Genomic DNA, 27,282 nt, shown 5'->3' with positions numbered 1-27,282 from the left:
TGGCCGCAGTCAAATGACTGAAACAAGTAAAAGAGTAAAAGAGTATATATATATATATATATATATATATTAATCATCAAAATGTCATCATCACCACCACCGCCACTGCCACTGCCACCGCAATATTGACAACTCTTCAGACATGCTGGCCAAATGCACAAAGCCTCTTTTATGCCGGGGGTACATATTGTCCTGGTTTGCTTTTGGTGATGATAAAAAAAATAAGAATTAAAATGAAAAGGTATAACATTTTCTGCAGAGAAAATAAAAGTTGTTTCCAACTAGAATGACGTCAGTTGTGGTCTAAGGGTATTGGCTGTACGTGTCTATATGTTTGTTGTACTCTAGACTGAAAAAGAGGGCAACCGTGTTGCCAAAACAAATCTCTTTTCATAAGGACAGCAACAAAAGATTTCGCTTTTAGAGTTTAGGAAATGTAAAAGTACTTTACAAAAATTAATGAGTATTCATCATTTTATTGTTAAATTGTTTTTTATTATGACTTGACACAAAAACAGTATGCATAAACACATACATACATTTACAAACACAATCACATGTACAGATATAGATTTCACCATATATAACCACTCTTGACCTACACATACACACCACACACACACACACAGAGGCACACATACACATACACTCTCATGCTGATTTTAAAAGCCTAAGTCTCACTAATGGAAAATATTTGTATGTATGCATGTATGTATAATACACACACATATAGAGAGACTTCACTGCGTATCAAAACAAATGTTGTTTATGATAATGATGATACTGATGGTGATGATGATGATGATGATGATGAGGAGGGTGATGATTAAGATGGTGATAATTATTATCATAATGACTATAGCAATGGAGATAACAAATGATCTCTGCGAAGATAATGGAAGATAGTACAAATGCCTTTCCAATTTTATCTGATAAAACTAACAGACGTTTATTGAGATTTATTCGTTTGAAGCCTGCAGTTGTTGTTATGTTGCTGTTGTTACTACTGATGCTGTTGTATAACCCCAGGCCATCTTTGCCTGGAAACCATCCTGTCAAACAATGCTTAACTGGACAAAGAATTCACTCAGTGATTGCTTAAGGCAAGCTCAGTTTCAAATAGACTCTGGTACAAACTATGGAGAGATCATGATATCTGCCAGGCCACAGAGATCAATGTGTGTCAGGCTATAGGGTTTGTCTCTCCTTTATATGGTTGCAAAACATAGATACTCTACAGGTGCCATATCAAATGGCTAGATTCATTCCATCTTTGTTATCTTCATTCACTTTGTATCATCAAGTGGTAGCACAAAGTCCTTAATACAGAGTTTCTTGCAAGATTTGACACCCTTGGAACAGAGAATTTTCTTATCAGAGAGCAACTTATATACAAATATGCATGCGGGTAGATGCTAACAACTCCATAAAGAAGCACCAATCTCTCAAAGTGGATGGAACACATTAGAAGAGACCCAAGAAGACATGGAATCAAGTACTAAAGAACAATCTCAGGATGCTGAAACTCTCAGGTGAGATGACAAAGGACCAAAAAACTTGGTGCTTTGCCGTACTCAGGAAGACCTGTACTCCACAGTAGAAGGGTTAAGACTGATCCTTCTAATGTTTTAAAGCACTTGTGGTGGTGTCACGTAAAAGTGTCCATGCAGCGACACGCAAAAGTGCCCGTGTGGTGACACACAAAGGCACTTGTGCAGTGCCATGTAAAAGCACATGGCACACTCTGTAAAGTGGTTAGCATTAGGAAGGGCATCCTGCTGTAGAAGCCATGCCAAATCAGGCTGGAGTCTAGTGCAGCTCCCCAGCTTGCCAGCTCTGGTCCAACCCATGCCAGCATGGATAACGGATATTAAATAATGATGATGATGATGATGATTATATATCTATGGTACTTTCTCTCTCTCGCTCTCTCACCCCTCCCTTACATGCCTGTGGAACATGGATACTTTCCAAGTGCCATATTAAATGGCTAGATACATTCAATCTCTGTTACTTTCATTTGATTTGCATCATCAAGTGGTAGGACAAAGTCCCCAATAAAGACGTTCTGACAAGGTGTATCATTCCTGGCATTGAGAGTCTCTTTAGCAAAGCACAGCTGAGATGGTTTAGCCATGTGGTACACATGGAAGACTCTTGCCAGCCCTCTACTATGGTCAGCTTAGCTCTGGTGCCAGGCACCAAGGCTGCCAACTGTTCAGAGGACAAGAACTCAAAGGGATCAAACAACTGCCAGAAAGGTGGTTTCAGATGGTGCAATGAGACAGCTTCTACTCTGATACTTTAAATGGGCAGTTATAAGGACACTCTAAAGACGTGCTTGAGGACCAGAAAGACAAGGGTAAAAAAGGTAAAGTTACCTTCTCAAGTCATACTAACTCATAAGGGCGTGTTTCCCAGTTTCAAGGCCTATATATTTACCCACTGGATGGCATGTTGGCCTGTCACAGGATTATTCATTTTTGCAAGCTGAGTGGATTGGAGCAGTGGTTCCCAAAGTGGGCAGTATTGCCCCTCCATCGAGGTATTGGAAAGGTTCAAGGACCGAGAAACTTGGCACCTTGCGGTACTCAGGAAGACCTGTACTCCACAGTAGAAGTGTTAAGACTGATCCTTCTGATGGTTTAAAGCACTTGTGGTGGTGCCATGTAAAAGTGCTTGTGGTGGTGCCATGTAAAAGCACCCAGCACACACTGTATAGTGGTTGGCATTAGGAAGGGCATCCAGCTGTAGAAACTGAGGAAAGTGGGGTGATAATGGGGTAGTGGTTCATTTAAACAATTCTGCCATTTGTTGCCTTAATTGTAATAATAATAGCAATATTAATAATTATTCCTTACGAGTGGCTGTGTGATAAGTAGCTTGCTTACCAACCACATGGTTCCAGGTTCAGTCCCACTGCGTGGCATCTTGGGCAAGTGTCTTCTGCTATAGCCTCGGGCCGACCAATGCCTTGCGAGTGGATTTGGTAGACGGAAACTGAAAGAAGCCTGTCGTATATATGTATATGTATGTGTGTGTGTGTGTATGTTTGTGTGTCTGTGTTTGTTTCCCTAGTGTTGCTTGACAACCGATGCTGGTGTGTTTACGTCCCCGTCACTTAGCGGTTTGGCAAAAGAGACGGATAGAATAAGTACTGGGCTTACAAAGAATAAGTCCCAATGTTGATTTGCTCGACTAAAGGCGGTGCTCCAGCATGGCTGCAGTCAAATGACTGAAACAAGTAAAAGAGTAAAAGAGTAATACATGATCTTCGAACTTTAGGCCTCGCAGAGGCAATGACCAGTGAATGAGAACTTGGAAAATATGCTGTGCTTGAGAAGACCCACCAAGCCAAGTGGAATCATAGCCATGGTTGAGGCTGGTGTCACGTAACTGGCACCCATTCAGGTGGCATGTAAAAAGCACCTTTTGAGTGTTGGGCCTCATGGAAGCAAAGTGGCCAATGCCAGTGGCAAATGAAGAACTCCTTTCAAGTGATGGGACGCACGGAGGCAATGACGAATGACCGAGACCTTTGGCATTATGTTGTGCTTGAGAAGAAGAGCCATCATCATCATCATCATCATTTAGCATCCGCTTTCCATGCTAGCATGGGTTGGACGGTTCAACTGGGGTCTGGGAAGCAAGAAGGCTGCACCAGGCCCAGTCTGATCTGGCAATGTTTCTATAGCTGGATGCCCTTCCTAACGCCAAGATGCCAGCCAAGTAAAATCAGAGTTGTGGTAGATACTGGGGTCAGACAAATGGCACCCGTGCCAGTAGCACCCTTTGCATTTTCGGAGTGGTTTGAGTTAGGAAGGGAATCCAGCCTTAGAAAACCATGCCAAATCAGACTGGAGTCTGGTGCAACCTTCCAGCTTATCAGCCCTGGTCAAACCATGCAACCCATGCCAGCATGGACAATGGACATTAAATGATGATGATGATGATGAATACATCATTGCTAATTATAAATAACACCCTTAGTAAAACACCCTGTTGTTATTTGAGGTCTCTGGGTGAGACTTGTAACAGATTGTATAATACAAACCAACAACAATGCAAATATTATAATAGTAATGATATATGTGCTGGCAGCTTCACGGCTATTAAAACAGATAAATAATGATGATGAAGATGACGACGACAATGATGATGATGATGGTAAAGACAATGACAACGATGATGATGATGATGATGAAGAAGAGGTGGAAGAGGTAGGTGATGATAAAGACAGTGATAAGCATTATCATAACGATAATAGCAACAGAGATAATGAATGATTTTTGTAAAGATAACGAAGATACAACAAACGTCTCCTCGTTTTCAGCTGATAAAGCTAAAAGACACTTATTAAGACTTATTTGTTTGAGGCCTGGAGATGTTGTTTTGTTGCTGTGGTTGTTGTTGCCGTTGTTGTTGTCGTTGTAGCTGTATAACCCTAGGCTGTCTGCACCGAGCAGCTCTATGAAGGAAAGTATTGAAGCTGAGATCATCTGGTGTCTATTTTCTTCAGAAACAGCATGAGGCTTCGTACAATGAATCACAATGCGTCCTTCTTTTTTCTTTATTGTTTTCTTCTAAGACATTGCAGAAAGGTCGGCAAGACATTTAGCTGCTATTTCTTGCAGGTCGAGCAACCGCTTGGATGTTGCTACTTCCACTTGTTTATCGCAAGAGATGCAAAAGTGAAAACACATACGTACACACACACACACACATACACACATTCACACACACACATTAATGATTATGGCAATAGTAATAATGAATGTTGTTGATACACATAACGAAGATGGAACAAATGACTCATTTTCACTTGACTGGAAAAGACACAATAAAATCACTTTACATATACACACATGCAAACAAATATATATAAATATATACACACACACATACACACAGAGGGATAGATGAATGGTTAGTGAGAGCTGTGCAAGCCCATGGACAGGGATGCCGTAAGTAAGGTGAGGGTTGGCAACGAGTACACTGAAGAATTCAGGGTAGAGGTAGGGGTCCACCAAGGTTCAGTCCTCAGCCCCCTCCTATTTATCATAGTCCTCCAGGCAAGAACGGAGGAATTCAAGACAGGATGCCCCTGGGAGCTCCTCTATGCTGATGACCTTGCTCTAATTGCTGAGTAACTATCAGAACTAGAGAAGAAGTTTCAAGTGTGGAAACAAGGATTAGAATCGAAGTGCCTTAGAATCATTGCCTTTCTTTGGCTGGGAAGGACAAAAGGTTTTTCACTGTATGGTGGCTATAGTGAATGAAGTGTGGTGGATGTGAATAAAAGTGCTGAAGACAGGCACTTTCTGCTTTGACCAAGCCTTCATTGACATTTTCAGGTTCTACTTAGAAAGAAAAATGAGGATGGAGAGGGGGTGCAGTCTCTCAGTAAGTTCGTTGAAAAGTGGGTAAATGTAGCAAGGATGGCTCGAGTAAATGTATTAGGTTGTCCGGAAAGTTCATGCCGATTTATAGTAGCTTACATTTCGTCTTATTTTAGAACATGGTTGAGTCCATAAAATAGGATTTGACTACACCTCCATTTAGAGCACAGTTTAAGCTATCTTTTCGTGGAAGAAGATTTATGCTCCTATAATCTGTGTTAATTCTGTAACCCTTTAAAATGGAAGATAAGAAAGTTCATTTTCGGCACTTGATGCTTTGGGAACCAGACAAAAATTGCTGCAGCTTGGCTGGGATGTGTTACCCCACCCTCCGTATTCACCAGATATTGCTCCTTTGAATTTCCACTTATTCAGGTCTCTGCCGAATAGTCTTAATGGTAAAAATTTCAATTCCTTGGATGACATAAAAAGATACCTTGATGAATTCTTTGCCATGAAACCACCTCAATTCTGGGAAGAAAGTATTTTCAAGTTAAAGGAAAGATGGAGACACATTGTGCAACAACAAAATGGTTCATATTTGGTTGATTAAAATTGTAATGGCAAGTATTTATTGACCTTTTTCTTTCCTTTAAAAATCGGCACGAAATTCCGGACAACACAATATATACAGACATACACACAATATATGTATTTATTTGTGTGTGTGTGTGTGTGTGTGTGTGTGTGTCTGTGTGTGCACGTACGCGAGAAGGTATATGGCTCAGTGGTTAAGGTGTTGCACTCATGATCACCAGATCACGGGTTCTGATTCCCAGACTGGGCAATGCATTATGTTCTTGAGCAAAACACTTCATTTCACGTTGCATTGCAGCTGTTTCAACAGATGATGTGTGGCACGCTTGCACACCTGTACAAGCAAGGTGAAGTAGATGAAGTGAGTGAACTGATGTGCAACACATGACATTTGATTACTGTAAGCAAATCATTTGTGCAGGTCGTTTGGCAAAAGGTGAACACTCACACATCATCTTCGACAGATTTCATCACATACATGTATATCATCATCATCATCATCATCATCATTGTCATCGTCGTTGTCGTCATTCTCATTTAACGACTGTTGTCCATGCTGGCATGGGTTGGACAGTTTGACCAGAGCTAGCAAACTGGGAAGCTGCAACATCTTCAGTCTGAATGGCTTAGCTTCTACGGCTGGATGCCCTTCCTAACACCAACCACTTTACAGAGTGAACTGAGTGTTTTTACATGGCACACACACACACACACACACACATATATATATATATGAAAAATATGAATTTTTGTTGGCTTATACTCAGAATTTCTTGAAATTCTTCCAAACAATATTTGGATCTTTTCGGTTTGAATGCAGTTTTTAACATAATTTCTAGGTAACTAAACACTTTTAAACTTTGTATACTGGTAGAATGTGTTTATAAAACATCTTTTTCTCTTGGCTTTACTGAGAAAATTCTATAGTTTGTAAGATATTTGTTGTTTTTTTTTCTTCAATTTCTGCAATTTCAACCAATCACTGACTTCAATTGAAGTAAAAAACATTCTGTGCCATATGAATATGTCTCTCGTTTAAGAAACAGATTGGGTTTATTTACATTTCTGAAGAAAAAAAAAATACCCTTTCTTCCCACCCCTAACCCTAATCCTAACTAACTCTAACCCTAAAACAGATTGAAATGCAATAGATCGATACTAGGGTCATAATTATGGGTGACAATTTCATATGTCACTGCTAGAAAAAACTGCCATTCAAACCAAAAAGATCCCAATATTTAGATCCCCTTGTCATACAGGAGGAATTAGCTTGGATGTTTAATCTACTTGCATTTATTGGTGTCTGATTGTTTGATATAGTTAGCCTAATTCACTTAAAACTGAGTGCCTTATGGATATCTACCTGGATTTTTTAATCCCTTTTCCTTCTTATATATATGCCGGTGGCACGTAAAAAGCACCATCCGATCGTGGCCGTTTGCTAGCCTCGTGTGGCACGTAAAAAGCACCCACTACACTCACGGAGTGGTTGGTGTTAGGAAGGGCATCCAGCCATAGAAACACTGCCAGATCAGACTGGGCCTGGTGCAGCCTTCTGGCTTCCCAGACCCCAGTTGAACCGTCCAACCCATGCTAGCATGGAAAGCAGACGCTAAACGATGATGATGATGATTTAGAGAATGTTAGTTATGGCCGTTTCATAGGGTTTCTAAGGATTTTGCCTCCATAAAGTGCTTTACACGTCTTGTCTGACCCTAATGGTCAGTGGGCTTTAACCTCTCCTGCAACCCTCTCTCACACACACACACACGCACACGCACACACACATATATATCATCATCATCATTTAACGTCTGTTTACCATGCTGGCATGGGTTGGATGGTTTGATTGAGGTCTGGAAAGCCAGCAGCTGCACCAGGATCCAATCTGATCTGGCAATGTTTCTACAGCTTGATGCAGTGTAGTGGGTGCTTTTTATGTACCACTGGCACAGGAGCCAGTCAGGCGGGCTTGGCATTGATCATGTTTGGATAGTGCTTTTTACATGCCACCAGCACGGGAGCCAGTCAGAGGACACTGGCATCGGCCACGTTCTGATCATGCTTTTTACATGGAATTAGCATGGGAGTCAGTCCATGGGCACTGGCCACAGCTATGATTTTGGTTTTACTTGATTCAACAGATCTTGTCAAGCCTATCATATCACCCAATGCATCATGGGTGTCCAACACTTTAGTTGCTGGCTCTTCTCAATCACAGTATATCTCCAAAGGTCTTTGTCTTCTATCATTGCTTCTGTGAGGCCCAATGTTCAAAGGACATGCTTCACCACCTCATCCCATGTCTTCCTGGGTCTACCTCTTCCACAGGTTCCTTCCACAGTTAGGCTGTGGCACTTCCACACACAACTGTCCTCATCCATACATAACACATGACCATACCAGCGCGGTTGTCTCTCTTGTACATCACATTTGATGCTTCTCATGTCCAACTTTTCTCTCAGGGCACTCACACTCTGTCGTATATGCACACTGACATTATACATCCAGCAGCATGTCCTCAGCAGTCATGGCCCATGTTTGAAGGCAGAATCGTTAGCACGCCGGGTGAAATGCTTAGCGGTATTTTGTTTGTATTTACGTTCTGAGTTCAAATTCCACCGAGGTCGACTTTAGCTTTCATCCTTTCAGGGTTGATAAATTAAGTACCAGTTACACACTGGGTCGATATAATCGACTTAAATCCTTTGTCGGTCCTTGTTTGTCCTCTCTATGTTTAGCCCCTTGTGGGCAATAAAGAAATAAGTCATGGCCAATGTTTCACTTCCAGTATCATGGCAGTTCACACACATGCATCATACAGTCTACCTTTCATCCTGAGCGAGAGGCCCTTAGTTGCCAGCTTCCATCTACTAAATCCTCTCACAAGGCTTTGGCTGGCTTGAAGTTTATAGTGGAAGGCATTTGCCAAAGGTGTCACACAGTGAGACTGAACCTGGGACTACGAGGTAGGGAAACAAACTTCTTAACTACACAACCATGCTTTTGCCCATACATACAGACACACACAAACACACACACACACATATATATATATATATATATATATATAATATATATATATATATATATATATATACTCTTTATACTCTTTTACTTGTTTCAGTCATGTGACTGTGGCCATGCTGGAGCACCGCCTTTATATATATATATATATACACAAAATTTTTCTTGAGAACACATTATTCGTGGTAATGGTGATTTGACATCTATGTTTAGCATATAGGCTGTCCACTTTAGTGGTCAGTCCTCTAAATTTTGTATGTAACACAATTTTTAATCTTTGAATTTTTCTAAATATGCTAAGCTACTGGTTTTAATTGATTAATATCAATTTCTACCCTTATTATATCTATATATATATATATATATATAATAATAAATATTAGGGAATAAATCCAAATTTACAGGGAAAAATCAGATTTAGGATTGAATCCAATTTTATAGTAAAATATAATATAATATTAATTAGAGACAAAACTACTATTATGCAAATCAAATAAAGAAAGACTTAATCCAATACATAAAAAATTTTATATAAATTAAATATAATTAATATTATATTTAATTTATATAAAAATTTTTTATGTATTGGATTAAGTCTTTCTTTATTTGTTTTGTCTCTAATTAATATTATATATATATATATATAAGAAATATTGAATTTCTAAATCTCTCGTAGAGACATGTATGGTGGTGGGGGCGATAGAATGGTTGTATACTGTCAATCTAACAAGAACGTGACAGTAGGGGGTACACCACCGTTGTATAGCCCTAGGAGGCATCGAACGCCTCCTGACAGCTTCGACACATTTTTTTTCCTGTGTCCTTATATACATATACGAAGGGGAGTATACAACCATTCTATCGCCCCACCACCGTACATGTCTCTACGAGAGATTTAGAAATTCAATATTTCTTATTTTGATAATCAGTGAATAAACTTCACTGAGTATAAATATATACAGTTATGAAGTCGAGGCAAATATCACCAGCCGACCGGTGTCTGCTACTCTAGGCCGATGAAGGACAATGATCCTGAAACACGGTGTCCCTAGATGCAGTTCCGACGGCCAGGGGTGTTTGTCTCCCCTTCGTATATGTATATAAGGACACAGGACAAAAAATGTGTGGAAGCTGTCAGGAGGCGTTCGATGCCTCCTAGGGCTATACAACGGTGGTGTACCCCCTACTGTCACGTTCTTGTTAGATTGACAGTATACAACCATTCTATATATGTATATATATATTGTTGTATTTCGGAATGGTCATTTTTCAACACACGACTTCACATAAAAAATCTTGCACAACAAATATATATATATATATATATAATTTCAACAATTGAGGGTAAAATTAATTAATTAATTAATCAATTTCACCAAGTATTCAGTATGCAAAGGGACCATTTAAGGCAAATTCAAATTATTACATTATATAAAAGGGCTTAGTAAAATAATTACTTTGCCGCATACTGAACTCGTTAGAAATAGCAGCTAAAAAAACTATTTCTAACACTTAAAGAAAACCTCTCTCATATAGTGTTTGCTCAATTCAACTCAATTTCTTTCTTGAGTTGAATTGAGCAAACACTATATGAGAGAGGTTTTCTTTAAGTGTTAGAAATAGTTTTTTAGCTGCTATTTCTAACGAGTTCAGTATGCGGCAAAGTATTTATTTTACTAAGCCCTTTTATATAATATATATAATATATATATATACACACACACACAGATACATACATACACAAATACATAAATATATATATATATATATACACACTCACACATACACAGGCAAACACACACACACATATATATATATAAATATACACACACACACACACACCTATATGTATATATTTGTGTCAGTGTGAATGTGTATATTGTGACATTGCCTGTCAACCAAAGCATCTACTAACTCTGTAATGGAACAAAAAGTACCTTACTAGTAGAACAGGTAGGGATAAGCTATGGAAAGGGCAGACACCTATAAAAAAACAAACAAACAATGCCTCTAATATTTATTGGTTCAATCAATACTAGGATGGGAAAAATGGACGAGAAAAGAGTGGAAGAATAAACTAATACATATACACCTACCATACCTCCAGTTTCTATATTTAGATTATAGACTCTTTACTCTTTTACTCTATTACTTGTTTCAGGCATTTGACTGTGGCCATGCTGGAGCACTGCCTTTAGTTCAGCAAATCGACCCCAGGACTTATTCTTTGTAAGTCTAGTACTTATTCTATATGTCTCTCATGCCGAACCGCTAAGTTACGGGGATGTAAACACACCAGCATCGATTGTCAAGCGATGTTGGCGGGGGTGGGGGGAACACAGATACAAACATACACACATATGTGTACATATATATATATATATATACATATATTAATCCTGCCCGCAGCATGGCCACAGCTCGTGAGCTGAAACTGGATAAAATATATACGACGGGCTTCTTTCAGTTTCCGTCTACCAAATCCACCCACAAGGCTTTGGTCGGCCCGAGGCTAAAGTAGAAGACACTTGCCCAAGGTGCCACGTAGTCGGACTGAACCCGGAACCATGTGGTTGGTAAGCAAGCTACTTACCACACAGCCACTCCTGTGAATAAATATATTCACATTTATACCAATAATAATTGATGCACTTGGTTTTGTGAGTAAATGTCTACGTGACAAGCTGGATAAAGTAGGGTTTTCAGAAAAAGAAATCAACCATTTGACTCATACGTTAAAAATACAATCTGTAAGTGAAACAGTAAAAATATGCAAGAGTTTTCTCAAGTTTAGAATGTGACATTGCTTTTGTTATTTACGTTTGAAGGATGAAGCTTTGTATCTTTGTTAGAAACCAATTCCTTCCTCAAAGGTAGAATTTAAATAATCAAAAACAGAAGAAACTCTGAGCACCTTTTCAAACTCCACCTGTCTAACACCCATGGACATGTTTACAAAGTCAGAAAACAGCACAGCTCCCATGACTTTCGGAAACATTTTTTCACACTAAGAGTTGCTGAAGTATGGAACAAACTGCTGGCATCAGTTGTTAGTTGTTGGAGCACTGCATCCTTCCTCAAAGGTAGAATTTAAATAATTAAAAATAGAAGAAACTCTGAGCACCTTTTCAAACTCCACCTGTCTAACACCTGTGGATATGTTTACAAAGTCTGAAAATAGCACAGCTCCCATGACTTTCGGAAACATTTTTTCACGCTAAGAGCTGCTGAAGCATGGAACAAACTGCTGGCATCGGTTGTTAGTTGTCAGAGCACTGCAACCTTCAAAACTTCCATGCTTCCTGAGATTCGCCAACACTACACCTGATTTTCTCCCCTCCATACACACGCAAGCATGTATCTGACTCATACACTGTTCGCTTTCCAGACATTTGTACATTACTGCATATACTTTATACGCACTTTTGACAAGTTGTGGTGCACTTGAGCACTGTATACAATAATTTCAGTATTATTATTATTATTATTATTATTATTATTATTATTATTCTATGTTTGACTTTTGCTTTATATTTGTACAAGTTGACTCCACGTCTCACACAGAGATCTCAAGAGACAACAAGTTGGAAGTTCATGTTGTTGTTATGCCTAGTGTGCCATATATTTGGGGTTTTTTTGTTGTACTAGTGAATGTCTAAAAAAAAAAAATTATGTTTGTTTTAAACCCTGAGATTACATAGATTATTATTATTATTATTATTATTATTATTATTATTACACACACACTCATAGAGGTCGGTTGTCTTGCTGATGTGAATATGTCCTTGAAAATCAAAGAGAGAGAAGATAACCATGGTCATCTGCTTTGAAACCTCCAGCTTCGATATCCAGATTATAAATTCACATTTATACCAATAATAATTGGTGTATTTGGCTTTGTGGATAAATGCCTGAGCGACAATCTGGATAAGCTAGGGTTTTCAGTAAAAGAGATCAACCAGTTAACTCACACATTACAAATAGAATCTGTAAGTGGAACAGTAAAAATATGCAAGATTTTCTCAAGTTTAAAATGTGACATTGTTTTCGCTGTCTACATTCCAGTGATGGAGTTTTGTAGCTTTGTTAGAAACCAGCACCTTATTCACAGGTAGAATTTAAATAATTAATAACACACAAGAACATACATACATACATACATACGTACACATAAGATGAAAAGTACATACAATGTGTGGTCAGGGTGAATCAGTGCCTGAAATCCATGATTAAAGATTGTCTCTAGGCAATACGTCGGTCAAGTTGGTGCAGTTATAATGGAACAAGGCCATAAACATGCACTCACCAGATATCAGATCAATTCCTGACATTACCATTACCAGCACCACCACCACCACCACCATCATCATCATATTCATCACCATCACCATCATCATTATCATCATCACCATCGTATCATCATCATCACCATCATTGTCATCGTCGTCATCATCATCACCATCAGCATTGTCATCATCATTGTCATTAATCATCATCATCATCATCCTCATCATCATCATCATCGACATCACCATCGTATCATCATCATCACCATTATCATCATCAACCTCATCACCACCATCATCATCATTGTCATCATCATCGTCATCGTCATCACCATCATCATCACCATCGTCATCATCATCATCGTCATCATCATCGTCACCATCATCATCATCATCGTCGTCATCATCATCATCATTTTCCATATTCACATGCCTCGGATGGCATTTGCTGAAGTAGATTTTCTACAGCCTGACGCGCATCCTGTTACTGAACCTTACCTGTTTCCAGGTAAGGTAATTTTTATATCCATGGCCAGCCATGTTTTCACAGAACATTGGGAATGAAGAATACTGCCTGAAATGGCAGTGACACTTGTCTACAACAATCATGTGATGTTAAAACAGATTGGCACCAACTTACAAATACATATAACAGGCTTCTTTCAGTTTCCGTCTATGAAATCCACTCATAAAGCTTTGGTCCGTATGACACTATGGTAAAAGATATGAGACCAAGGTGCCATGCAGTGGGATTGAGCCCAGAACCATGTGGTTGGGAAGCAAACTTCTTACCACATAGCCATACCTGCACCTACATATATATATATATATATATATATATATAATACACACACAGACACACACAGAGACACACAGTCACACACACACACACACACACACATATATATATATATATATAAAGTGCAGCTTTTACATCATCATCATCATCATCATCGTTTAACGTCCGTTTTCCGCGCTAGCACGGGTTGGACGGTTCGACCGGGGTCTGGGAAGCCAGGGGCCACTCCAGGCTCCAGTCATATATATGTATGTATATATATATATATATATATATATATATAATATATAATGTTTCATCCAGCCATAGAAACATTGCCAGATCAGACTGGGCCTGGTGCAGCCTTCTGGCTTCCCAGACCCCAGTTGAACCATCCAACCCATGCCAGCATGGAAAGCGGACGCTAAATGATGATGATGATGATGATGATAGGTGCAAACATGGCTGTGTGGTAAGATGCTTGCTTCCCAACCACATGGTTCCGGTTCAGTCCCACTGCATGGCACCTTGGGCAAATGTCTTCTACTATAGCTTCAGGCCAAGCCATCTTGTGAGTGGATTTAGTAGACGGAAACTGAAAGAAGCCCACCGTATATGTGTGTGTGTGTGTGTCACCCCCATCTCATTCCTGCCGTCATTGCTTGACAAATGATGCTGGTGTGTTTATGTCCCCATAACTTAATGGTTCAGCGAAAAGAAGGATCGATAGAATAAGTACAAGGCTTACAAAGAATAAGTACTGGGTTCAAGTTCTTCAACTAAAACCCTTTAAGGCAGTGCTCCAGCATGGCCACAGTTAAATGACTGAAACAAGTAAAAGAAAAGAATATATATATATGTTCCCGGACTAGGCAGGAGTGGCTGTGTGGTAAGTAGCATGCTAACTAACCACATGGTTCCGGGTTCAGTCCCACTGCGTGGCATCTTGGGCAAGTGTCTTCTGCTATAGCCTCGGGCTGACCAATGCCTTGTGAGTGGATTTGGTAGACGGAAACTGAAAGAAGCCTGTCGTATATATGTGTGTGTGTATATATATATATATATATAATATATAATATATATATATATATATATATATATGTATATATTATATATATATATATATATATATATATATATGTATATATATATATATATATGTATATATATATATATATAATATATATATATATGTATATATATATATATATAATGTATATATATATATGTATATATATATTGTATATATATATATGTATATATATATGTATATATATATATATATATCTATATATATATATTATATATATATATATATATATTTATGTATGTGTGTGTTTGTGTGTCTGTGTTTGTCCCTCTAGCATTGCTTGACAATCGATGGTGGTGTGTTTACGTCCCTGTTACTTAGCGGTTCGGCAAAAGAGACCGATAGAATAAGTACTAGGCTTACAAAGAATAAGTCCCAGGGTCGATTTGCTCGACTAAAGGCGGTGCTCCAGCATGGCTACAGTCAAATGTCTGAAACAAGTAAAAGAGTAAAGAGTAGGACTGCCATATTAGCTTGGCGATAACTACTACCACTAATATATATATATATATATATATATATATATATATATATATATATATTGGCAATTCTCCTCAATATGTTGTATAAATATGTCACAAATTGATTTGATACTTACTCACTGCTTGTTTGTGAGCCTTTGTTCCATTATACATACACACACATGAGTATACATCAGGCAAATATTCTATGCATACTCACTTTCACACGTTCACTGTCCACTCCTAATTGCATTGTATTTATTTTCTAGGACTAACTAATGGTCAAACAGATTCGTTTCTATGGTGCTTCCTAGCAGGCTACCTTCATAGCAGATAACAGCAAGTTTGTTATGATGGCCAGTGATAACCTTTACCTTTCTTATTGTGCAGAAGTGATGTCATGTTGCTTTTGACAAGAAACTCACGTTTGAGGAGAGCTCTGTGACAGAATGCATCGTTGTTGTGAAGAATCCAATTCTTCGCACACCACAGATTCAGTCGCTTTCACCAAATGTCCTCCTACATATGCTTTAACCCTTTAGCATTTAAACTGGCCATATCCGGCCAGAAGTATTCTGCTTGTTTTATGTTCAAACTGGCCCTATCTGGTCTCTCACACCAACCCTACAATATCGTTTTAAAAATTAACAGCTACCTCATCAAAATCTCATAACTACAGGATAATGCCTGATTAGTTCAAAACAATGTGGATAAAAAAGGATTAATTTTGGCAGAATAATACGAACATTAAAGGGTTAAAAAGCTGTAGTAGAATTCTCGATTGACAGTTTGGCCCTGGGGTATGAATTTCTGGGCAGGTCTTCAAGATCAGTCATCGTCATTCAGGATGTGCTTCAGCTTTTGGAACACCTGTGACACTCAAAACATTGTGTATGACCCATTGTTGTTTGTTCCTTCTTGAGCCATGCCTGGCTCATAAGGGCCGGTTTCCCGGTTTCCTTGGCATATAGGTTCCCCAACTGGACGGGACGCTGGTCCATCGCACATGAGCTGCAAGGTGCAGGAGGAAAGAGTGAGAGAAAGTTGTGGCGAAAGAGTCAGCAGAAGTTTTGCCATTACCTTCTGCCGGAGCCGCGTGGAGCTTAGGAGTTTCGCTCATAAACACACACACTACCCTATCTGAGATTCAAACCCGTGATCCTTTGATCGCGAGTCCGCTGCTCTAATTACTAGGCCATGTGCCTCCACATACGACCCATTGCCTCATTGCTGTAAGCTTGCCAAAGCATGACCAGTGTCTCTGTAACATACAACCCAAATTTAATGCAAAATTTCCCATTGGCTCCTGTCCAGAACAAAATTGCAGACTACAGCATACACGTGATCACAAAAGCACAAATTTCACAACTTGCGAAGTAAACACAGTGATGTCACTTGGCACACTGCCTCATGAAGATCACTGCTAGCTCTCACTTCACATGCAACCATGTGCTGTTATCTGTTGGTGTGCTACAGAAGTAGTCCGAGAACTTTTTGATACCACTTTTTAATAATAATAATAATAATAATAGTAGTAGTAGTAGTAGTAGTAGTAGTAGTTGTAGTAGTAGTAGTAGTAGTAATAATAATAATAATAATAATAATAATAATAATATCATTAGGAATATTTGTTGATAACAGCTATAATCAGCACTTATAGTAACATGTATAGCATGTGATGGAGAATGAATATAGCAAATTAAATGAAAAAGAACCACAATTGTGTGTCTGTGAATCTTCTAAATACTCACAAGCCATGGCAAAAACTTTCTTGTTCTTTACAAGTCAGAAGTCATCAAGCAACATCTATGAAGCAAACAGCCTTACAACCAAAAATCTAATCTTCCTTCCTGTCAGTTCCAAAATTTTAGGGTCATAGCCATCAATGTAGGAATGTTGAAAGGTAGATCAGGTGAGATTGTAGAGATACTGGAGTGGCTATGAGTAGATGTGTGTTGTGTGCAAAAAGTATGATGGAAAGGATCCTCAACCAAACTTCTCACCAGCAACAAATAACAATACTAATTTTTCTGCACAAAGAAAAGTGACAACAGGAGTGGGTTAAATATACTGTTACCTGAGAAATCTTTTATTTGTTTCAGTTATTGGACTATGGCTAATGTTGGTGCACAATTTTGAAGGGTTTTAGTGGAATAAATCAAGTACTTAATTATTTGAAGTCTTGTATTTATTCTATCAGTCTCTGTTGCCAATCCAATAGTTAGGGATGCAAACAAACCAATTCTTGTTGTCAAGTGGTAATGATGAACAAACACAAATACAAAGGCACACGCACACACAATTGCACACATATGTACACACATACATGCACACACACATATATAGGCATCTTTCAGTTTTCATGAAAGCTAAAAGAATGGGGTATAAATTTAGAGAAATTCTAATTGATACCTTTGAAACTGAGGCCAAAGATATGAAAACATGTAGCATAGAAGACAACAGCTGAGAATCTCTGTGGAATAAACCTGCTTGGGACTACAAAACAACTGTGAAGCTGGTGCATAGGTTCAGCCAAACCAAAAGCTATGAACTGATCAAATATTATGGCTGATTGGGCGATAAAAGCTAATAGTCAGGTACAGAAAAATCCTGACGGAAGGAAGTAGTGGAGAGTTTTATCAAATAAATAGGACAGCAATGTATGTGATGTTAATGGAAGGTGACTGTTGCATACAAAATGAAGAACACTTTAAGTTGGTGACAGAAAATGAAAGAAATTACAAAGATAATGAGACGATTAGTGATTAAATATGCAATGCTAATTATCGTGGTTGTACTTTTAACTAGATGCTAAATGGCAGACAGAACTTTCAAACACAACCCTAATATCCTAACACACACACATACACACACACACATATGTGTATATAAAACAGGAGACAGGTGAGAGAACAATAAACAAGCTGTATTAGTTTGATGCACAAGAAAAAAATGGAAGAGTTCTTGATGTTTCAAGCCTATGCTCTTCTACAGAAAGGAATGAGCAGGAAAAAAATACAGATGGAAAGAGGAAAAATAAAAAAAAAAACAAGTCTGGATTGATAGTTGCACATGTTGAATTGACCAGGTCTTTATCATCATCAGCATCATCTTTTGGTTTTTATTTTGATGTTGATGTACTTGACTCAATAGGTCTCTCTCTCTCTCTCTCTCACACACACACATATGTATGTATATATGTGTGTGTGTGTGTGTGTGTGTTTATATATATATATATATATATATATATACATACATATATAGATTTGTTTTATATATATATACATACATACAGATATAGATTTGTTTTATATACATACAGATATAGATTTGTTGCTGAGGAGGTCACAGATGTGTGATGAAAGATTTCCAGACAATGGACATGAGGAATAAGAACAGGAATAAATGAGTGAAGAACGATATATAATGCATGTGTTTATTTGGCAAAAAAAAAAAAATAACCATCTCAAATATAACAATATTTGTTTCAACACATCGCTTCACATCAGGAATCTTGCAACACAAATTCATAAACATACATATATATATATAATATATATATATATATATATATCATCATCATCATCATCACGTTTAACGTCCGTTCTCCATGCTAGCATGGGTTGGACGGTTTGACCGGGTCTGGGAGCCAGAAGGCTGCACCAGGCTCCAGTCTTATCTGGCAATGTTTCTACAGCTGGATGCCCTTCCTAACGCCAACCACTCCGTGAGTGTAGTGGGTGCTTTTTACGTGCCACCTGCACAGGTGCCAGGCGAGGCTGGCAACGGCCACGGTCGGATTGGTGTATTTTATGTGCCACCGGCACGGAAGCCAGTCGAGGCGGCGCTGGCATCGGCCACGAGTCGGATAGTGCTTTTTACGTACCACCAGACCAGGGATCCTGGCTGGTTCAATTCGATTTCTATTTCGCTTGACCCAACATGTCTTCGCAAGCAAAGGGGGTTGGCATGGGTGCCTGTCGTCGGATGAGGTTCTATATTGACTTCGCTTGCCTCAACAGGTCTTTGTGTCCAAGGGAGGAAAGGCATTCATAAGTGGGCTGGGCTCACTTGTCCTGCCTGGTCTTCTCACGTACAGCATATTTCCAAAGGTCTCGGTCGCTGGTCATTTCCTCAGTGAGGCCTAAAGTTCAAAGGTCGTGCTTCACCACCTCGTCCCAGGTTTTCCTGGGTCTACCTCTTCCACGGGTTCCCTCAACTGCTAGGGATTGGCACTTTCTCACACACCTATCTTCATCCATTCTCACCACATGACCATACCAGCGCAATCGTCTCTCTTGCACACCACAACTGATGCTTCTTAGGTACAGCATTTCTCTCAAGGTACTAACGCTCTGTCGAGTATGTACACTGACATTACACATCCATCGGAGCATACTGGCTTCATTCCTCACGAGCTTACGCATGTCCTCAGCATGTTTCACTGCCTTGTAGCATGGCTGTTCGTACACATGCATCATACAGTCTGCCTTTTACTCTGAGCGAGAGGCCTTTAGTCACCAGCAGAGGTAAGAGCTCCCTAAACTTTGCCCAGGCTATTCTTATTCTAGCAGTTACACTTTCAGCGCACCCACCCCCACTACTGACTTGGTCACCTAGATAACGGAAGCTATCAACTACTTCTAGTTTTTCCCCCTGGAAAGTGACGGAAGTTGTTTTCTGCAGATTTTCGGAGGTTAATGCTCCCAAGCATCTGCCACATACAAAAACTATCTTCCCAGTTAGCCTACCTTTGACATTGCTGCACCTCTTAGTGTCCATAGCTTACACTGGGTACATCTTATAGAGTTTCTACCTACACCTTTTCTACAGATCGAGCAGGGCCATCTTCCTGAAGACATTTGTGGATTGTCTACCTTCCTACTTATTAGTACTTTGGTTTTAGCTAGGTTGACTCTAAGGTCCCTCGATTCTAAACCCTCCTTCCACACCTGGAACTTCTCCTCCAGTTCTGATAGTGACTCAGCAATTAGAGCAAGGTCCTCAGCGTAGAGGAGCTCCCAGGGGCAACCTGTCTTGAATTCCTCCGTAATTGCCTGGAGGACTATGATAAATAGGAGGGGGCTGAGTACTGAACCCTGGTGGACCCCAACCTCTACTTTGAATTCTTCTGTGTACATGTTGCCAATCCTAACCTTACTTACGGCATCTCTGTACATGGCTTGCACAGCCCTCACCAGCCATTCATCTATCCCTAGTTTCCTCATTGACCACCAGATAAGGGATCGGGGGACCCTATCAAAAGCTTTCTCCATGTCAACGAAAGCCAGGTACAAGGGCTTATCTTTGGCTAGGTATTTCTCCTGCAGCTGCCTTACCAAGAATATAGCATCAGTGGTACTTTTCCCTGGCACGAACCCAAACTGCATCTCATCTAAACTAACTCTCTCTCTAATTAGTTGGGCGATGACCCTCTCCGTAACCTTCATTACCTGATCCAACAGCTTGATACCTCTGTAATTATTTGTATCTAGGGCATCACCTTTACCTTTGTAGCAGTTGACTAGTATGCTGCTACACCAGTCATTGGGTATGACTCCTTCGTGTATCACCTGGTTGACTATACGGGTGACTAGGTTATAGCCGACACTGCCAGATATTTTGAGCATCTCTGCAGTAATTCCTGATGGGCCTGGGGCTTTCCCTGTCTTCATGCTCTGTTGGGTTGACATTCGGCAGACTCTCTTTATCCCATTCATTTTCTTTATTCAGCAACCTTTCATAGTGGCATCTCCAAACCTCTCTCTTTGCATACTCATTTAGCACAAGTGAACCATCATCCATGCGAACACACTTCTCTCCTACCACATCACGATTCTCTCTCACACACTGTCTTGCAACACGAAATACCTCAAGTCTTTCATCCTCATGGCTCAGAACATTGGCAAATTTTTTCTTATCTGCTTCCCCTCTGGCTAAATAAACCTGTCTCCTAGCTTCCCTTCTGGCTGTCTGATACAATTCCCTGCTACCACCGTTCTTCCAGTCCTTCCAAGCCTGTCTCTTTTGTCTAATAGCCCTGTCAACTACAGTGTTCCACCACCATATGTATATATATATATTATATATATAATATTATATATATATATATATATATATATATATATAATATATATATTATATATATATGTATGTATGTAAATATGCATTTGTATATTAGGGCGGTGAACTGGCAGAATCATTAGCATGCCGGGCGAAATGCTAAGCGGCATTTCATCTGCCGTTACATTCTGAGTTCAAATTCCACCGAGGTTGACTTTGCCTTTCATCCTTTCGGGGTCGATAAATTAAGTACCAGTTACGTACTGGGGTCGATATAATTGACTTAATCCGTTTGTCTGTCCTTGTTTGACCCCTCTGCGTTTAGCCCCCTGTGGACAATAAAGAAATATATATATATATAAAAACATACACACACACACATATAAGTATGCATGTATGTATGTAGATATTACCAGTCACATCCTGTATTTCCAGGGAGGATAGCATGCATACACATGTGCACACACTCAAACACACACACACACATGCACACTATCCGTAGGTAAGATTGTCTTGATGGCCATATGAAAGGTATACCAAAATGGGAATGCACCCACACATTTGAGAATGAAGAATATCAATGGAACTTTCCAATGAAGAGAGCAACCCAATACAATCAAATATTGCTCTATGGATCAAGAAGCAAAAATCATGTTCTGTTGTAATGACTGGCAGCTCTGCTGGTCGGGTAGGAAAGTTTAGTGGAAAAATTGGCAAACAGGAAAACATCTATGGAGAATGAATGAGAAACCTACAGCTCTTATATTCAGGCTATAGATTTTTTATTTAGCTATAATCATCGGAGCTGAGGGCTACATAACAACAGATCTGCATAAAGAACTAGAAAGGCTGTCATTCTCCCAAAATGAACAGAGCAGAATGCTTCACATTCTTTACCCTTTTAGCGTTAAACCGACCACATCTAACCAAAATTTTCTAATTGTTTTATCTTCAAACTGGCCATATTTGGACTCTCACAAGTATCCTATCTCCTGTTTCTTAGGTCCAACTTTTCTCTCAAGGTACTTACACTCTGTTGAGCATGCACACTGACATTACACATCCATCGGAGCATATATATATATATAGTGAATCCAAACATGAAAACACAAAGAGAAAACGCAACAACGTGAGGACATGGAACAAATATAGTATTATTGGACGCTCAGGAAGGAAGGGAAGAAGGAGGGTTTAACGTTTCGAGCGGAGCTCTTCGTCAGAAACATAGGAAAAGGAAAGATCCAGAGAAGGGAAGACGAGGAAAAAAAATCGCCAACAGTACAATATATATATATATATATATATATATATATATATATATATATATGTGTGTGTGTGTGTGTGTATATAATTATAAAATTTTCAGAGAGATATAATGGATACAAATTGATAAATTAATTTGTATCCATTATATCTCTCCATTTCCAAACTTAATGATAATATTTGATATTTTAAGATATTTTATGTAATGTGTTCATTGAAGAAATATCTGTTCAAAAATACAATATATAAACTAGTGTATCTTGGATAAAAACATCCCACTAAGAGGTCTAAATATCTTCATAGTGACTATATATATATATATATATATATATATATATATCATCATCATCATCATCATCATTTAGCGTCCGTTTTCCATGCTAGCATGGGTTGGACGGTTCTACTGGGGTCTGTGAAGCCAGAAGGCTTCTTCAGGCCCAGTCAAATCTGGCAGTGTTTCTACGGCTGGATGCCCTTCCTAACGCCAACCACTCCGTGAGTGTAGTGGGTGCTTTTTACGTGCCACCCGCACTGGTGCCAGACAGAGCTGGCAAACGGCCACGAACGGATGGTGCTTTTTATGTGCCACCGGCACGAGGGCCAGGCGAGGCTGGCAACGGACACGAAACGGGGCGGTGCTGGCAACAGTCGCGAAACGGAAAGTTCTCTTACATGCCACCGGCACTGGTAACACATCTGCAATTTCCATTGATCGATTTCCATTGATCGATTTCGATTCTGATCCTCACTTGCCTCAATGGGTCTTCACAAGCAGAGTTTCGACATGCCACCGGCACTGGTAGCACATCCGCAATTTCCATTGATCGATTTCGATTCTGATCCTCACTTGCCTCAACACGTCTTCACAAGTAGAGTTTTGTGTCCCAAGAAGGAAGGTATGCATACGTATGCTGGCTCCATCCCATGTAGAAGGCCACGGGTTGTGGACTCACTTGTCCTGCCGGGTCTTCTCGCGCACAGCACACTTCCAGAGGTCTCGGTCTCTAGTCATTTCTCAGTGAGACCTAAAGTTCGAAGGTCGTGCTTCACCACCTCGTCCCAGGTTTTCCTGGGTCTGCCTCTTCCACAGGTTCCCTCAACCGCTAGGGTGTGGCACTTTTTCACACAACTATCTTCATCCATTCTCGCCACATGACCATACCAGTGCAAACGTCTCTCTTCTGCACACCAGCTTTTCTCTCAAGGTACTTACACTCTGCCGTGTGAGTACCGGCATTACACATCCATCGGAGCATACTGGCTTCATTTCTAGCGAGCTTACGCATATCCTCAGCAGTCACGGCCCATGTTTCACTGCCATGTAGCATGGCTGTTCGTACACACGCATCATACAGTCTGCCTTTCACTCTGTGCGAGAGGCCTTTTGTCACCAGCAGAGGTAAGAGCTCTCTGAACTTTGCCCAAGCTATTCTTACTCTAGCAGTTACACTTTCAGCACACCCGCCCCCGCTGCCGACTTGGTCACCTAGGTAACGGAAACTATCAACTATTTCTAGTTTTTCTCCCTGGAAAGTGACGGAAGTGTGTCTCAGAGCATTTTCAGTGTTTATTGTTCCTGAGCATCTGCCACATACAAAAACCATCTTCCTAGTTAGCCTTCCTTTGACATTGCTGCATCTCTTATGTGTCCATAGCTTACACTTGGTGCATCTTATAGAGTTTCTACCTACACCTTTTCTACAGATCGAGCAGGGCCATCTACCTGAAGGTGTTTGTGATTTGTCTACCTTCCTACTGATTACGACTTTGGTTTTAGCTAGATTGACTCTGAGGCCCTTCGATTCTAATCCTTGTTTCCACACCGAAACTTCTCCTCCAGTTCTGATAGCGACTCAGCAATTAGAGCAAGGTCATCAGCATAGAGGAGCTCCCAAGGCATCCTGTCTTGAATTCCTCCGTTATTGCCTGGAGGACTAAGATAAATAGGAGGGGGCTGAGTACTGAGCCTTGGTGGACCCCTACCTCTACCCGGAATTCTTCACTGTACTCATTTCAACCCTCGCCCTACTAGCGGCGTCCCTATACATGGCCGCACAGCTCTCACTAACCATTCATCTATCCCTAGTTTTCTCATTGCCCACCAGATAAGGGATCGGGGGACCCTGTCGAAGGCTTTCTCCATGTCAACAAAAGCCAGGTACGGGCTTATCTTTGGCTAGGTATTTCTCTGCAGCTGCCTTACCAGGAATATAGCATCAGTAGTACTTTTCCCTGGCACAAACCCAACTGCATCTCATCTAACTAACTCTCTCTCTAATTAGTTGGGCTATGACCCTCTCCGTAACCTTCATCACCTGGTCCAACAGCTTGATACCTCTGTAGTTATTTGTATCTAGGGTATCACCTTTACCTTTGTAGCAGTTGACTATTATACTGCTACACCAGTCATTGGGTATGACCCCTTTGTATCACCTGATTAACTATATGGGTGACTAGGCTATAGCCGACACTACCAGACATTTTGAGCATCTCTGCAGTGATTCCTGATGGGCTGGGGCTTTCCCTGTCTTCATGCTTCTAATTGCCTTAGCTACCACAGAACTATCAACTCGGATAGCTGGTCCCTCTGTTGGGTGACATTCGGCAGACTCTCTTTATCCCATTCATTTTCTTCATTCAGCAACTTTCATAGTGGCATCTCCAAACTCTCTCTTTGCATCCTCATTTAGCGCAAGTGAACCATCTTCCATGCGAACACACTTCTCTCCTACCACATCACGATTCTCTCTCACACACTGTCTGCAACACGAAACACCTCCAGTCTTTGGTCCTCACAGCGCAGAACATTGGCAAATTTTTTCTTATCTGCTTCCCCTCTGGCTAAATAAACCTGTCTCCTAGCTTCTCTTTTGGCAGTCTGATACAATTCCCTGCTACCCCCATTTTTCCAGACCTTCCAAGCCTGTCTCTTTTCTCTAATAGCCCTGTCTACAATATTGTTCCACCACCACGTTATTCTAGGTCGAGAGGGGACTTTGCACCAGCCACAGATCTGGTCAGTGGCTCTCAGCAGGTTGTCCCTTAGAAACGTCCAGCTGTCTTCTACCCCCTGTGATGCTCTATCCCCTTCTACTTCGTCAGAGGCTTCAAGTAATGTCCCTAAATCTCTGTCCATTTGCAGGATCTTTAAGCTTCAGATCCTTCTTCTCCATATTTGTCGTCTTCTGGTTGTCCTCCTAGTCCTGATCCTAAAGTCACTAACTACCAGTCTATGTTGTGGGGTACATTCTTCACCTGGGAAGGTTTTGGCATTTATAAGCAGCCATCTCTCCCTTTGCCTTGTAAGGATGTAGTCAAATTGGCTGGTATGTTGGCCCGATTGGTAAGTGACTAGGTGGCTGGTAGGTTTCCTGAAGTTAGTGTTGCAAATCATAAGATTATTTGCATCGCAGAACTCCAGCAGCCTGGTTCCCTCCTCGTTGTGGGAGCCATAGCCATAGCCTCCATGTACGCCATGGAAGCCCCCAGCATGTCGTCCAACGTGACCATTGAAGTCACCAGCCACAAAGATAAGGTCTCTGTCGTTCGTCAATGAGGTAGTCTGCAGTAGAGTGTCATAGAATCGGTCTTTCTGTCCATCGGGTAGCCCCGACTGAGGAGCATAGGCTGATATAATGATTGCTAAACTATGATGAAGCACTAATCTAATCTTAAGTATTCTGTCACTTACTCTGATTACCTCAATTACTTTATCTACCCATAACAATTGCAGCGTGGAAGGTGTTTGTAAGCCATTTAAGAAACACACAAAAGCCGTTCGATTCACTTCAACATATAAGTTCAATTTGTCAAAATATTTTCGTCGCTTTAAGACGCGACCTGTTCACTGACAAAAATCCGTGCTGCATCTCATGGATGCAGCACGGATTTTTGTCAGTGAACAGGTCGCGGTCTTAAAGCGGCGAAAATATTTTGACAAATTAAACTTATATGTGAAGTGAATCGAACGGCTTTTGTGTGTTTCTTAAATGGCTTACAAACACCTTCCATGCTGCAAGTGTTTTCGTTTCAGCACTCGATCTCAGATCAAATCACTTGCTATGCAAGTACATCTCCGTAATATATATAGATATATATATATGTATATATATATATATATATGTATATATATACATATATACCTAGTCACTTACCACAGAATGACTAATAACATTAACATTAATAGTAATAATAACAATGCCGATATTAATAGAAGTAATATTGTTAATAATAGAAATAATAGAAATAAGGCTAATGGAGAAAATAAGGAGAATGAAAATATCAGTGATATCTATAACAATAATATACAGTTGGATAAAAAGACTAACAATAATAATAACATTACGAATAAATAAGAAATCTTGGTAGGACTTTACAC

This window comes from Octopus sinensis, linkage group LG22, assembly GCF_006345805.1.
Source record: "Octopus sinensis linkage group LG22, ASM634580v1, whole genome shotgun sequence".
Lineage (NCBI taxonomy): Eukaryota > Metazoa > Mollusca > Cephalopoda > Octopoda > Octopodidae > Octopus > Octopus sinensis.
This window is presented reverse-complemented; position numbering follows the sequence as displayed.